Raw genomic sequence first — 18,071 nt, 5'->3', positions numbered from 1 at the left:
GAACTTTGAGGTTTATACAGATGCCTCGAAGAATGGGTTAGGATGTGTGTTGATGCAAAATGGTAAAGTGATTGCCTATGCTTCTAGGCAATTGAAGCCTTATGAGGAGAACTACCCTACTCATGATCTGGAGTTGGGTGCGGTGGTGTTTGCTCTCAAGATTTGGAGACATTACCTTTATGGAGCAATCTTTAAGGTATTTTTTGATCACAAGAGTCTCAAGTACATCTTCACTCAAAAGGAGTTGAACATGAGACAGAGGAGGTGAAGGGAGCTGATTGGCGATTATGACATGGAAATCATCTACCATGAAGGGAAGGCCAATGTTGTTGCTGACGCTTTGAGTAGGAAGAGTGTACATTCTCTGTGTACAGCTCTATCTTTGATGAGGCTGAGAGATGAGGTAGCACGGTTTGGGATACATATGATGCAGAAAGGTGATGCCATGGGTGATATGACAGTACAGCTTGAGTTTTATGATGACATTCGAGGTAAGCAGGCTTTGGATCCAAAGATAGTTGAGTGGAGAGTTGGAGTAGAGAAGGGGACAGTGTCCCGATTTTCTATTCATACAGATGGTAGTTTGAGGTTCGATGGTAGGTGGTGTGTCCCTAATGATGAGGAGTTGAAAAAAACTATCATGACAGAGGCACATTGTACACCATATTCAGTACATCCGGGTGGTGACAAGCTATACAAGGATTTGAAGAAAACGTTTTGGTGGCCTGGGATGAAGAGAGAGACAGCTGAGTTTGTGTCCCGTTGTTTGACATGCCAGAGAGTTAAAGGGGAACAGCGACGACCACAAGGTAAGATTCAATCTTTAGAGGTACCTGAGTGGAAGTGGGAATCCATTTCCATGGATTTCATTGTGGGTTTGCCAAAGAGTCAACAAGGTAACAACATGATTTGGGTAATAGTGGATCGACTGACCAAGTCAGCTCACTTTGTACCAATGAAAGATACATGGACTAAGGCACAATTGGCTATGGCCTATCGAAAGAACGTGCTTAAGTTACATGAAGTCCCTAAGGACATAGTGTCTGACAGAGATGTGAGATTTATATCAAGGTTTTGGAAAGAGTTGCAGGAATCGTTGGGAACAACTTTGAAGATGAGTACAGCATTTCATCCTGCGACAGACGGGCAGACTGAGAGAACAATTAAGACTCTTGAGGATATGTTGCGAGCTTGTGTGATGGATTTTGGTGGTAGCTGGGAACAGAGGTTGGACTTGATAGAATTTTCTTACAATAACAGCTATCACACTAGTATTGGTATGGCACCGTTTGAGGCTTTGTATGGGAGGAGATGTAGGAGTCCAATCTGTTGGGACGATAGTGCTGAGGCAGTGGTTTTAGGACCAGAGATGGTGCATGAGATGGTGGAACAGATTAAGATGATCAGGGAACGGATGAGAGCAGCTCAGGATAGGCAAAAGAGTTATGCAGATCTACATCGCCGAGACATAGAGTTCCAAGTTGGGGACAAGGTTCTTTTGAAAGTGTCTCCTATGCGTGGGGTTATGAGATTTGGGAAGAAAGGCAAGTTAAGTCAGAAGTTTATAGGGCCTTATGAGATCTTAGAGCGAGTTGGGGAAGTTGCATATCATCTGGCTTTACCAGCTGCATTAGAGAGAGTGCATAATGTGTTTCATGTATCGCAGCTGCGGAAGTATGTGAGTGACCCGTAACATGTGTTAGAGGCAGAGAGCTTAGAGCTAGATGATTCCTTATCATATCATGAGGTGCCTAAACAGATTCTTGACCGAAAGGTTAGAAAAACTAGGAGTGGTGAGACAGTTTTGCTTAAGATCCTTTGGTCTAACCACGAGACCGAGGAAGCTACATGGGAGCCAGAGGAAGCTATGAAAGAGCGTTACCCTTTCCTTTTTGATCAGGTATGTATGGTTACCGGGACGTAACCATGTTTCTTTTAGGGGGTAGGAGATGATCGCGAGCAGTTTTTAAGAGTTTTTATACCCCTTTTGTATGTTGTGTCGGTATGTTTGTCGGGATGAGTTGGGTTAGTAACATGTTTTATGTTGAATTTTGTTTCGATTGTTGAGTCGGGAGTGTTATGGGAGTACCTTTGTTAGTAGTGGTTTGAACTTCGGGGACGAAGTTTTTTTAAGGAGGGAAGACTGTAATACTCCGTATTTATGAGTCTTTGGGTACTCTATCGAGTAGGCCTTACTCTGTCGAGTAAGGGTAAGTTGCGTTTTAGAAAAGTTTCTGACCTGTTGGGTACTCGATCGAGTAGCTGAGGTACTCGATCGAGTAAGGGGGTACTCGATCGAGTACCTTGGATACTCGATCGAGTAGCCGGTTTTACGGGAAGTTTTCTCGGGTTTTGTTAATTATGCGATTAAGATATATAACCTTCCGTCATTGTTTCTAAATCACTTTTGCAAAACCTAATTTACTGTTTAAGAGAGAAAGCAAGCAAGTTCACCATCTTAATCGCATTGTTAGCAATTCCTGGAGTTTGGGAGATCAGTTCTCATCGTTGGTTATACCGTTGAGTTCCTTGCGTCGAGGGTAAGATCTATGTACTCTTTTTATTGTCTTTCCTTTACTTTGGTTAAACCCTAATATAGGGATTTGGGGGTTTTTGAGTAGTATGTGACTTGGTAGCATTTATATGTCGTATGATAGGAGGAGGGTTCATAGAGGAAGCTTTTTGATACAGCAGTAGAGAGACCGTCGACAAAGTGTGCTTTCCGGTAGGATTTCTACTCAGTATTAGTCCCATAATGGGATGATTGTTGATGTGTTGAGATTGGTTGTTTGATATAGTAATTATATTGTGACGGTTGTGATTGTGATTGTGATTGTGATTGTGATTGTGATTGTGATTGTGACTGCTGTTTGTGGTTCTCGAGGCGTGTCCTCGGCTGAGTGGGGTCACTTGCGGGAGTGGCTTCACGCCCTAGTTTCGCCTTCTGTGGAACCCGCCACAGAAGGGATGTGCACATTAATGGACAGGGTTATCGCTCACTATGTGGAGCGGGGATTTGGTGGGTACTGCGGTCCCCCATCGGGTGGGGGTCCAGTGGACGGTCAAGTGATTGAGATGATTGGAATTGGTTGGTTGTGTATGTGTGACGGTTAAGTCGCATCTGTTTATCTTATTGTATATATATATATATATTGAGTTGTGTGATTAGTATCGACCCGGTTGTTGTTTTGTAAACCTGCGGTGATCCATTCGGGGATGGTGAGCAGATATTGAGCGGTATGAGATGAGTACTGGGATTCTTTGGGATTGTCACGACATGATGATAGGAGTCTTCATTCGTAGCTTATTAGTTTATCTACATTTCGGTTAGAATAAATCGGTTTGAGAACATGTATTACACTTTTGGTTTGGTTTTGAGAATTGTAACTCTTCGCTAAGTATTTATATTTAAACGTTGTTTCTTCATTGTTTATTTGATTATCATTGCCTCGGGTAACCGAGATGGTAATGTTTTCATACCTGAGTGGTCCTGGTAAGGCACTTGGAGTATGGGGGTGTTACAGATAGTGAGTCTTTTACCAAACTAACAATTTCATTAAAACTATTTACCAAAATAACTATATAACTATGTTATTTATCAAATTGACAATTTTCCTTTAATTAAAAGGTTGTCAAAATAAGCACTAAACCAATTTATTTGTTTGAATGAGCCGGTTCACCAATGCTACACAAAAATCTCTTTAAGTAATCCGGTTCAAAGAAATTTCAACCCCAAATAAAATCGGTTAATCAGGAAGATTAAAATTAGCCATAATAATAAATGGCAATGAATTTGAAAGAAGAACAAGACTACCACGAACGAGCTTACGAATTACTATAAATGGATGCAAATACGCCAGAAATTACTTTCACTTTTGAGTTTTGAGTTTGTTTTCATTTTCTTGAATTTATTCTGGGCATTTATTAATGGTAGATTAATACTCCCTCGCATTTAGTTACGGAATACATCGTAGTTGTTTACATTTTATAAAAATACACCTCACCAAAGATTAATAGCATAATCAACTGATGTGAGGGACTATAATTGTAAGTGATATTTCGAAAATAAATACCAGTTGAAATTCAACCGCATGAACTTGGATATTGAGAGCTTGTGGTGCTTCTTTGGTTATGGACTTCACTCTTTACATTGTTCTCTACGAGTATTTGCATCAATTTTACAACGTAAAGTCTCGCCCTATTAAAAATTAATTAAAACAAAGAAGCCCCCGGCTTTGCATGGATCTATTTACAGAGCAACTGAATTTTGGAAATAGGACACTAAAAACCAATCATAATCCTAATACTCCGTTACTATCATTTTCGATTGGACGAATAATTAATTAAGACTGATTCCTGTATCAAGTGAATTACTAATGAAGTTCTTTAGCTAAAATAATTCCTATCTAATCTGTTCGATTTTCAAAACATTATCATTGTTTGTTAAAAACATATAGTTGATCTTACAAAATATAGAATTACATTTTCAATTGATCAACCGGCTGGAAGATGAGCCTGCAAGGCTGCAAAGAGCAACTAAGCAAGATAGTAGTGTGTATATATGAATACTCCGTAATACATATGGCATGCACTTATCTTTTGGAAGTTTAAACCCTCCTTATAACCCAAAAAAGTACTAAAATACATATGGCTTAATTATTTGACCTTTACATATTTATATCGAAACCAAAGCTACAAAGACCTATAATATTTATAGGTGAAAAATTAAATGACTTAATACTATACACTAATATTCTTATACAAAATTGATTATTACTGCTTCTTTAATAGATTAAACTCCATGTTTTATACACGGAAAACAAAAAAAGAATAGTTGAATAACATTTTGTAAGTAATGACCACATTATATACAATAAAACACTATAAATAAGCCCAAGCGCCGAACATGCCGGTTGTACGGGTATTTAATATCTTCACAAATTAACTCTTACTTCAGATCATTCCAGTTCACCGCCATTCAGTTTAGTTTAGTTTTCAGCTCCATTCAGTTCATTTCGGCTCTTTTCAGCCAAAAAGATCACGACCTTACTTCAGTACAGTTTCATTTAGTTCCATTCAATTCAGCCTCTTTAAGTTCAATTCAGTTTTATTTCGATCTTTTCAACCGAAAAGAATAGAGCCTTAACTCTTACAGTCTTCCTTCCAGTTCAGCTCCATTCAGTTCAGTTTAGTTAACCTCCTTTAAGTTAGGTGAAGTTCAGTTCAGGTCTTTTCAACCGAAGAGAACAAGGCTTAAATAAAGTATTCTGAGGGTTGACAAAAAAACTCTACCAAGCGGCCCGTGCATCGCACGTGCATTAAATCTAGTATATATATAAAAAAGAGTTTTTTCGAGCGATCTGAGAGCGTCCACATCATCAAAAATAAATTTAGGAAAGTATAATTTTTGATGTAAAAAATAAAGTGGAGAATCTTTTAATTATTATAATATGTATATTTCTTAAATTATATTCAAGTGATATTTCCAATTTTTATATCAAACTTTTACATTTCATTTGTCAAAAAAATATTGTTAAAAAAATTATGAAAATAATATAATTAGCTTTGTGGTAAAAAAATGCTATCATTAGAGTATAAATTTCATATTATTTGCACATATTAAAGATGGTGTACTTCTTAATATGTAAAATTGTGTACTTTTTAGTATGTTTTGTCCCACATTAGAAAATAAGTAGGTGTAGTGAACATACTGCATATAAATAGTAGAATTGTCTCATATCAAAAGATTAGTATAAGGTGGGTGATTCTATAATTATAAATAGGAGGCATACTTGGAACTTAGACATCAACCCAAAATCTTTTGAGTCTCTTAAGTATCTTGAAGAGCTCTTAAACGTTTATATCATTATTTTATATGTACCACATTGAAAAATAATGTAGGTGTGATAAATATATACTACGTTTAAATAATATAATTAGAATTGTGTTAAAAAAATTCTATCATTAGAGTGTAGGTTCACATCATTTACACATATTTTAATTATGATAAAAAAATAAAAAAAAACAAACGTATGAATATTAATAGATAATATAGTATTTGCTTATTATTAAATCAAGTTGGATATCGAATTAGGTTCAAAAAATATGGTGTACTTTGAAATATGTTATTCGTCTCACATTGAAAAATAATGTAGGTGTGATAAATATATACTACGTATAAATAGTTGAATTGTCCCACATCATAAGATTATCATAAGGTAGGGTGATCCCATGATTATAAATAGGATTTATCCTTGGAACTTAGGTATCACCCCAAATATATTGAATCTTTCAAAGTATACTTATTATATAAGAGATTTTAAACATAATCTTGAATTAAATGTTAAATTTTTAAAGTTGTAACATTTTTTAGGTGTGAGAAAGATCGATAAAATGGTCAATATTATAACGGAAATTTTTCATGGTACCCTCGAATTTTGTTAGATTACACATAATACCCCTAATTTTAAGTTTGTACATAACGCCGTTACTCCTATGAGTAACTAGATGAGTAATTGAGCATGCCATGCTATCTGTGTTTTGTTATTTAGGTATTAAATGTTAGTTTATTAAATAAAATATGGATTTAAGAATTAGATGATGAAGTGTTTGTGTAATAGATAACTAAAGAAAAAGGCGTCAAAAATCATAGGAGTAATGACGTTATGACGGAAGTTGTCAAATGGTATTCTGGGAAAGAAAAAGGTGGACACATGGGTACCATTTGTAGAACCTTAAAATTAGGGGTACCATGTGTAATCTATCAAAGTTTAAGGTTACCGTGAGAAATTTCCAATATTATAATGATATAGTTAATTAAATTTTCATGTAAAAGAGAGAGATATCCGTTACAATAAAACAAGAAAGGGGGTATTATTTTTTAATTGTTATTTTATTGTCACGCCATCAAACTTAACGTCCATTTAACAGCCTTTACTTTAGGGGGTACCATGGGCAAAAAAAAATTGCAACCTCAAGGATACCATAGGCAGATTCCTGACAAAATTAAGGGGTACCACGGAAAATTTCTGTATCTCAATTATGATAAAAAAAAAATGAAGAAAAACAACGAAAAATATTAATGTAGAGTACTTGATCATATTATTAAATTTAAATATAACTATTAGATATAATGAGTATCAATTGTCCGTATTCGGTATTCGGGATCTGGTTGAGTGTCGAACTATGTACAAAAAAGATGGTGTAATTCTGAGTATGTTATTTGTCCCACGTTGAAAAACAATGCAGGTTTGATGATATACTACGTATAAATAGTAGAGGTGTCCCACATCAGAAAAATAATCCAAGTTTGGTGAATATATTACTTATAAATAGTAGCATTGTCCCACATCGAAAAAATAGTACAAGGTGGGGTGATTATATGATTATAAATAAGAGTTAACCCACATATATATATATATATATATATATATATATATATATATATATATATATATATATATAGAGAGATAGGATCTTGTGAGTTTTGTTTCTTACGGTGAGTTGTGAGTTTTGAGCTTTGAAATCTCAGCCACTAGATTATATTAGAGATATGTGGCCTTGATTTAATCTCACGGATCATATATAAATGAGTTTTCCTTCTTTTTCTTGTCATTTTCTTTATTTTATTTCTCTCTCTTCGCGATCGAATCCTACTAATTTTTCTCACTTCTCTCTCATTTGTTACTCTGATATTACACTACATTTTCATCTGTTTTCTCATCACAAGTCATCATATTTTCTGCAATTTAAGGTATTTTATTGACTTCTTTCTCCTCTTATTCTCTTCTTTTATACTTTTATTTAATATTTAATCTTCGATTTTTCTCTTCAGTATCTCTATTTTTGCTTTGTTCGGTATTTTTATGTGGTTTTTCTTGTGTATATATGTTTCCATTGATTTTTACTTTGCTGTTAACTAATGATTAATGATAAACTTATACTTCCTCAACTCCAAATTCTCTCCTAAACTCGACCTCAACCTCTTCGAGTCAACTCACCGAGTCTCCCAACTTGATTCTGAGTGATTTCAATAGACACACAAACTCGCTGATCTGATTTACCACCTCGAAGCGTTGCTTCTTTCTTATGCTTCTTCTTCTTATCATATTAATGGCGATGTTGCACAAGTTTTTAAGTCCGCATCTTCTAGCGACTCGAATTCAGGTAATTTTATGAATTATTGTGTAAATTAGTTTTTTTATGCTTTGATTTCGTAATTCTTCGACTCGAATGTGTTTTTCAATCACAAATTTTCTATCTGCAACTGATTCATCTTAGCTTCAAGTTGCCTTTCAAATTCATCCACTAATGATACATCTTATCTCAGTTCAAGATCTGCTTAGTTTTCTCTTGCTAGAATGTACAATTTTCGAATTTCATGTTGTATATCGATGATGAGTCTGATGATCATGATTCCTTTCATTCCTTAAAGGATGATGATTTAGAACGCTCGGACTCGGTTATTTTAGGCGAATGAGTTATTCTTTATGTATGAACAGAAAATAAATGAAATATCAAATTGTGTTATGTTAACATTATGTTCTGATTTGTACAATGTTGGTCTGTAGCATCTAGTGGATGTTACAATTTATAATCAGTACTAGATTACTTCATGAATTGTACGGAGTAATCGTGAAATAAGAGCCGAAAAATAAAATTCGTGCACGAATCTATATCTTATCTATACTATCTTCCAATTCCATAATTTGAGAATTCGTGCACGAATCTATATTTTCTGAATTCAAGTATTTTTGTGTGAAATTTGATTTCATTAATTGTGGTTACATTTTGGCGACGAAGTTACTGGTATATCTTATCTATACTATCTTCCAATTCCATAATTTGAGAATTTGTTTTGCGTTTTTGTGTGAAATTGAAGTTTGAATTTAGTGTTAGTTTGTTAATTTGTGTGATTATTATAGTCAATTATGTGTGGAAGCTTGTCGATGGAACTGAGATCGATACCTCAACAATCTCCCCCTTTCACATGTGTGTGTGCTGAAACTCCCCCTCACTTGGCGCTACTCCGCACCCGACACAACCCCGCGTCAGGCCGACCAAGCTACTCCGCACGATGCTACTCCGCATCTCTGGTCAACCAAGGGAGAGAGTCCAACGGTGGTGCTACTCCGCAACCACGACGTTACTCCGCGCCATCTCGAGCACCGTCACCACATCGCACCTTGCGGTCCCAAGCCGAACCATCGGCTCTGATACCACTTGTTGAGTCCTCCGCAGCGGGCTTATAGAATTAGGTGCATGAGACCGGCCCACAAGCAAGTGAGGTTCCATCCTAAAACCAATTGGTGATAGGAGGAGTAGCCCACTTACTTATAAGCTAGTCCCCTCACTATTATTCTACCGATGTGGGACAATGCCCCTCACACACATATGGGAAGAGACCTCAACACATCTTATCATTTCAAGGAACTATTAAGCCGACTATGGTTTTATGTCAATGTCAATTAGACTATACACGCCATATACTAATTAACTTCTGACAAAATTCGTGTCGATGTGTCATATGTTCAATGCTCTTCAATTTCATCTTACTTTCTCTCTCTTCCCATTTCTTTCATTTTTCCAAAATAATATTACTCTTATCAATTTGATCAGTTTTGAGCATGCCAAATTTGTTGATGATATGTCCCTTTCTTGTTGATTTTTAATTGATATGTGCATCGGCTTTATCTTTTCTCTGGTGGTTCTCATCTAATTGATAGTATTAACATTGAAGCTTGACGAGTTTCGTAATTTTTTTGGTTGCCGGAATGTTAATTAGGCACAAATATAATAAGGATGATGATAAACGTTCTGGCAAAGATTGAATTGAGGAGTTGCTGGATTGACAGACGAAGTATTGACCTTTGCGTGTATACTTTTTTTCAATTAAATTGATGCACTTAAATTAGTTATTATGTTTTCGGTTATTATGCTGAAAATAGCTCATGATCGTAGGAATGACTTTTACACGTTTACGTTTTTGTCGATTTTGAAATCATTTGATGATTATTTGCTTCAATTGTGTTTTGTAAATCTCTCCATCACATCTGCATCTCTTCGAGATTTTCAAGACCGATTTTGAGTCTGACTGAAGGAGGAGGCAGACGAGCTGATGTTTTCTTATTTTTGGTGAAAATTGAAATGTGCTATGTTTTCTTATCTTGATCCAATGATTTTGATGTTTTTGTCTTCTTCTTATGATTAGAATGTTTTAATTTTGGTTTTATGGTGCCTTTGGTCATGATCTACTCCATCTTATGATTTTACTGTTTTAATTGGTGATGCAACAGGTGCGCGGAGACGCGTTTGAAACCGAGTCAAACTGTTGAGCAAGTGATGGCCAACATTGATGGATGCTTCGATTATGATGATAGTGAGATGGGTGTTCTGCTAGAGGATTATATAACCTGTTAAGAGTAGAGTAACACCACAATAACACTACAATTACACAAGAATAACACTATAATAACACCAGAATAACACCAAAGTAACAACACAATAACACCATAATAACAGTGGAGTAACAGCAGAGTAACAACACAATAACACCACAATAACAACGGAATAACAACAAAATGACGCCATAGTAACACATGTTAAAAACAAGAAGAAGAATAACAGTGGACTAACAGGTGGTAACACAAAAAAAAAGGTAAAAAATAACAAGTGGTTAAAAAACAGAAGAATAACAGTGGAATAACATGTGTTAACAAAAAAAAAAGTAAAAAATAACACGTGTTAAAAAAAAAAGAATAACAGTGGACTAACACGTGGTAACACAAAAACAAAGGTAAAAAATAATATGGGGTAAAAACAGAAGGATAATAGTGGAATAATACGTGGTAAAAAAACTAACAGTGGAATAACAGGTGGTAACACACAAAAAGGTTAAAAAATAACACGTGGTAAAAAAAAACAAGAAGAATAACAGTGGATTAACAGGGGTAGTAACACAAAAACAAAGGTAAAAAATATCATGTGATAAAAACAGAAGAATAACAATGGAATAACAGGTGGGAACAAAAAAAAAGTAAAAATAACACGTGATAAAAAAAATAACAGTGGAATAACAGGTGGTAACACATAAAAAGTTAAAAAAATATTATATGGTAAAAAACAGAAGAATAACAGTGGAATAACAGGTGGTAACACAAAAAAAGGTAAAAATAACACAGGGTAAAACACAAGAAAAAGAATAACAGTGGACTAATATGTGGTAACACCAAAAAAAGTTAAATAATAACAAGTGGTTAAAAAACAGAAGAATAACATGTGGTAACACAAAAACAAAGGTAAAAAATATCATGTGATAAAAAAACAGAAGAATAACAGTGGAATAACAGGTGGTAATACAAAAAAAAGAAAAAATAACACGTGATAAAAAAAAAGTAACAGTGGAATAAGAGGTGGTAACACACAAAAAGGTAAAAAAATATTACGTGGTAAAAACAATAGAAAAATAACCGTGGATAACAGGTGGTAACAAACAAAAGTAAAAAATAACACGTGGTAAAAAAACAAGAAGAAGAATAACATTGGACTAACAGGTGATAATACACAAAAAAAGGTAAAAAATAACAAGTGGTTAAAAAACAGAAGAATAACAGTGGAATAACAGGTGGTAACACAAAAGAAAGTAAAAAAATAACACGTGGTAGAAAAATAACAGTGGAATAACAGGTGGTAACACACAAAAAGGTAAAAAAATAATACGTGGTCAAAAAACCAAAAGAATAACAGTGAAATAACTGGTGGTAATACAAAAAAAAATTATTTTGTTTTAAATTACAGATCTTGTAATTATGTTTGAGGAAGATGATGATGAATGATGATGTAGGGGATGTGGTGAAGGTTTAAAGTAAAAAAAAAATGATTTGATAATCTGTAAATAGGAATTGAGATGAAAAGAGAGGGAGAGAAATAAATACAACGTGTGAAATTATGTTTAGCTTAGCCGCGTCTTTTTTATTATTATTACTAGGTTTAATCTAAACAGTCCATTTGTCTTCATCTAATGGATGAGATTTTTATTAGATTCAATCTTAGCCATCTATTTCCCTTTATCCAATGTATTTGAGATTTTGAAAGCACACAAACTCACAACTCACCGTAAGAACCAAACTCACGAGATCCCGCCTCTCTATATATATATATATATATATATATATATATATATATATATATAAATTGCATCAAGTGAGTCTAGGTATCTTAGGTGAGTCCGTCCCGCGAATCTCAACCATTAGATTTTGTGATTGATACACGGCTGAGATTAAATGTGGAATCAAGTATATAAGCTATGTCATTCACAATCACGTTCATAATTTGTGTTGACTTTCTCTCTCTTCAATCACTCTCCCTCTAGATTAATTTCACTCTGCTACATCTATTCATTCTCCTCCCGTCACAAAACCTAATTCCACTTTGCAATTATACAAACCTAACAATTCAGGAATCAATTAATTGAACAATTCAATCAAAGTCGTGTCATATTATTCAATTAATCGCTAACCTTCAGTCGATTTTCAGTTGATTTTTGAATTTCGTCAGATTCAATTCATCGCATACTTTCTGTCGATTTTCCAGGTGATTTTCGTTTGCTTCTCGCATTTGTTATTCAATTCTAGTCCTTCGAATTTCTTACTCAATTGATATTAATTTACAATTTCTAACGCATACTTTTGATGTATTTTTTGTGTGTTGTTGTTATGCGAGAATCTCAGATTTGATGCGCCTAATTAGTTTTTGCATTCATGTCTTTCTTTTAATTTTAGTTGTGATCGATGTTATCGCTTGTTCTTGTGGTTGTTCTTGTTAATTAATTTCTGTTTAATTTAGGTTTTCGTTTTCAACAAAAAAATTAGGGTTAATGTTTTGCTCAAACTAAGTAATTGATTTTTCGGCAAAAAATTATGTTTAATTTGCATGTTCTTTGGTGTTCATAGTGCAATTTTATGAGTTGTTAAATCGTGTGATAATATCATTTTTATCTTTTCGTTGTCGATCTTATGTATTTATATTATTTGTCAAAAATTTAGGGTTATGATATTGAGAAATTCATAACTTGATTTGTTTTCATGAAAATTGGGGATAAACCGAGACGATTAAATTAGCTTTTGTAAATTCTCAAGACATGTTATCGTAATAATGTTATCAGATATTGTTATTCTTGTAAACAATTGTTACTGTATTATTGTTACTATAACAATGTTACTGTATTATTGTTACTACATGACATAATGTAGTTGGTATTGTCAATGTTTATCATGTTTTCTCCAAGTATTCTTGTTTTGTATGTATTATATTCTAGTTTCAGTTCCCTTATAATCCAATTGTTAGTTTAAAGGCTATTAGCTCAAATGGGAGAGCAATGTGCAAAGTTTGCATAAAGGTATGGGTTCGAATCCCATATAGCCTTTCTAGTTACTTTAAGATTGTATTGTCATCTTTTCAAACATGGCATATAGTCAAATGTTGTTTATTTAAATGGTGAACGCCATTTTATTGCTTTAGTTTATTAGAGAACTTTGTGCGTTTCTCTTATTTCTGATACAATCAATCTTTATGTTGTCACGTTACAGTAATAGTGTTAGAGTAACATCAATCATTTATCAGAGTAATACAGTATTACTGTAACATCTTGTTTCATTATTTAATACATAAAAGGTGCACCAATATTACTATAACAGTGTTACTGTAAACATATTGATTCATTAATGTTATTGAAGCGAGTATTATTTATTTCTGAAATGTAATGGTAAAGATTAATTTTAAACATATTTAAAGTAACGGTGTTACTATAACATCATTTGCTCATTAAAGTAACAATGGAACAATAATTATGTTACTATAACAACATTGATTTAAGTTAACAAAAAATATAGTACTTATGTTACTATAACAACACCGATTCAAGTTTCTGACAAATATACATCATAATCACACATAATGTTAAAAGTCTCTACTAGCATTTCAACTTCAATAACGTTGCCTTTTTCACTCCTATCTTCATGACGGATTTGTCGGTGTCTTTCTCTTCTTTGTATACACCATTTCGTTACGCGACTTGTTTTATGTTGCTTCATTTCTCAAACCTTCTTCGAATTTCCTGACATTGAAAACAAAACATTGTAGCATTAATAATTAAAACATATGTGAAAGTCGATGGTCCATGATTAATTATCAACATCTCTTGTTAGTTAATAACAATGTTATACCAACAAATTTAATTAATTAGGTTAAATCACACAATATCAAATATACAATGTTGTAATAATATTTCAAGTTCAATTCAACAGTAACTGACGATTCCTCAATAATAACTACATTATAGCATGCAGTAATAATGTTACACTAACAATGTTACAAAGAATAATTTTTTAAATTGTTACAAAGAATAATGTTACAAGTAATAATGTTGATAATAATGTTATTGTAATAATGTTCTTCGTAATAATGTTACTGATAAAAATAATGTTATCAGTAACAATATTAAAGTAACATGTGCCGAGAATTTTACAAAACATAATTTAATCGTCACGGTTTAGCCCCAATTTTCATGAAAACAAATCCAGATATGAATCTCACAATGTCATAACCCTAAATTTTTGTCAAATACTATTTATACTTAGAATCAACAACGAACAGTAAAAAATGATATTATAACACGATTTAACAACTCATAAAATCGTAACCATTACATAATTTAATCGTAAATTAACAAAAACAAACAAAGTAAAACTATGAGTTTGTAACAATGTTATACCAATATTTCAGATTCAATTCAATAACAATCGATATTCCTTAATAATAATAATCGATATTCCTCAATAATAACTACAAATTAAAATTATTGCTCAATTTCACCATCTCATAACCCTAACTTTTCAGTAAAACACTCGAATACATACATCGACAATAATAATATGAACAATCGACGATAACAATAAGAACATATAAAATATCAGATCGAATATATAGAAAATAAGAATTAAAATAGCGCAAAGAGAGTTGATTCTTACCTCTTCATTTGTGTGTAAGAAACGAGATTCATGATAAGAAGGATATTTGATTTTGATATTTGATTGATTTTTGCAGATTTTCGATTGACTTACTTTTTCAAAATAAGAAGCATGTTTGATTTTGAGAGATTTTGATTATACTCTTACATCTTCAATTGATTTTCGATTGATTTTTGCAGATTCCTTCTTGAATTTGGGGATTTTAGCTTTTTTTAGGGTTTTGGTAGAGAGAGAGAGAGAGAGAAAAAAAAAAAGTTCTAGAAATTTCGAAAACGTGAATGAGAAAAATCACTGGTATGAGTTTTCTTATGAGGATTTTTTTAGGGTGACGTGGCTCAATGAGAGCTGTTGGATCTTGTTGATCCAATGGTCCTTATTGATATGCTAGACTCATCTAAGATGATAGACTCATGGGATGCTCACTCTATATATATATATATATATTAATCTTTTATTTTTTTGAAAGAGATATTTTAATAATATGTAAACAAATCATTAGACATAGAATGTAAACATTAAACCCTTATAACGCTTTTTTTGCATTATAAATAAGTTAATTACCCCGTTGCAACGCACGGGCATTCAAACTAGTTAGAGAGTAAATTACACATAAATCAATGCAACTAATGGATATATTAAGAGTAAATTATCAATTACACCCACGTCAAATGCACTTTTTTACATCAACTCCCACGTCAATTTTTTTTAATAAATTACACTCAAGTTAATAGCTCAGTTTATAAATTGCACCCAATATCGGATTCCGACCACATTTCTGTCAAATTTCAAATTTTTTGGGTTAAAACATATTTTGTAAGACAATTTTGCCCTTCTGCCTTTCTTTATTAACCTTGTGCTTGTTTGATGTTTAACATCTCTTCCCTTCCCTTCTTCATCCTTCTCTCTCATATTTTCCCTAATTTGTAACTTCTTTACCCATATTTATTTTCCTGGTATCAATATCCTTGTCTGCATAATTGAAGGACGGATCCATGAAGTACGCTTGTCTCGGTGTTTTCTTACTCCAATAAGGTTCAGCATAGTTACCAATGTTCCCTTTCATAGCCATCTCTCACGCTTCATTCATTAATGCAAACCCCTAAACACTATAAACCCAGAAATACAAACCCAAATCCAGAAATGCAAACCCAAAAATACAAACCCAGAATTGCATAACTATACAATTAAAACCCAGAAATGCATAATTAATTCAATGGGTAGCAATTATAAACCCGCAAATTAAGGTAAAAAAACATTGAATAATTTCATAGCAATGATTGAAAATTTGGGGGAATTTGAAAGAGGAAGATTTTGGGGAAAATTGGGATGAAATTAGGGCAAAAACTGAAACAGGTTGATTCAGAGTTAGAAACACGCAGGGGCAAGTTTGTCATTTCATATAGTTTTTCACCTGAAAATGGCTTGGGGTGCAATTTCTAACCTGAGCTATTAACTTGGGTGTAAATTAAAAAAAAAAAAAATTGACGTGGGAGTAAATGTAAAAAAAGTACATTTGACGTGGTGTAATTGATAATTTACTCATATATTAATTATTTATTTTGTCTTTAAGTTGCTTAAATACAACCCAGGTTGTATTTATCATGACCCTTATTATAATTAATTATTATCACTTGTTTGATTGCTTGATAATTATTTAGGTTTTGATTGCTTTTGACGATTTTGATTTTGATTGATTACACTACTGTTGTTGGTATCAAATGCAAGGATGGAATCATCATGGCCCATGGGATTTGACAACGAGAAGCAGATGAACGGATTGATTACAGTACCTGGGATTTGATAACGAACGCCGCCAGTGGTACGATGATCAGATAGTTGCATTAATTATCTAGCCTTTTCCATTTCTTATCCATTGTTTTTGCCTGCCTTGGATTTGTTAACTCTATCCGCTCTTCATAATGGTTTTGTTAGGAGTGGCTGCCAAGAGGTTAGCGAGCAGCTTTGGAAGACTGGGATCTTAGAAAATCAAAAGCCATGTCTAAGATGATGCAGTTACAGCAGAAGAAACAGACGACAATGCCGCTGATCTGGCTGTGTCATATGATATGGTAGACATGTCTAAGATGAGAATGAAAAAAATCAGTGGTTAGAGACTAAAGAGTAGCATTGATCAAGTTCTTGACAACCAATGGTCTATCAATTCTTTCCGCTCGTTGGCATTAGAGTGCCTTCTTTGAATGTTTCTCTTTATTCAAAAGGATGGAACAGCAAAGAACCCGCAGTAGTTCTAGAGGTGAGCAAAGAGACGCGAAACATAATGAAAAGAATTCTGCTAGGGTTCTCTTTTCATTCGAAAATCCTTTAGGGACTTAGACTGCAGTGAAGACATGATTGAATCTTTCAGAGAACAAGATTTTGTCCATCCGTCAGACATTCAGGTATAAACTTTACTTGACTGTGACATTTGAGTATACTACACGACTATTATCTTTTAGACCTTTCAGAGTTGTCAAACATGTTACGTGTTGGTTGAGCGCCACTCACAGGCAGGGTTTAAGATCGCAGTGTCGGTTGCGTTTGCATTCACAGTAATGGACTTTCGTAATTGTAGCTTCTTTAAACTCCATACCCATCGTGGAAAAAAGTAGTTTCTTAACCCTAATTGTTTGGTTCATATTCTCTGACTAAACTCACGTTTTTCCTATTTTGTGCGACATGTAACTTCACTTCACCGAAAGTTTGATTTCTGAACAATGACAAGAAATTAAAATTTTAATTCCACTGATACTGGGTCTGTACTTCTCGATAGCTGCCTATTAGGTTCTTCCGTTATGCAATTTATATTGTGTTAATTGATTTGATGTATTTGAAATTTAGTGGATACTCCTCATTGTGTGCTTTTGTTCTTTGTGATTATCAAAATCACCAAAGGGCTCCTGCATAAATATGGTCCACAAAAGGTTATTGATACTCCAATTGCCAAGGTAGTTTTTTAAATTACCTGATAACTAATACGCACATACAATTACTGATTGTCTTGAAAAAAATGAAGTAATGCATCTTGATTAGCCGAAATCAGACTGT

Source organism: Silene latifolia, chromosome 1 (genome assembly GCF_048544455.1).
Source record: "Silene latifolia isolate original U9 population chromosome 1, ASM4854445v1, whole genome shotgun sequence".
NCBI classification, from domain to species: domain Eukaryota; kingdom Viridiplantae; phylum Streptophyta; class Magnoliopsida; order Caryophyllales; family Caryophyllaceae; genus Silene; species Silene latifolia.
This window is presented reverse-complemented; position numbering follows the sequence as displayed.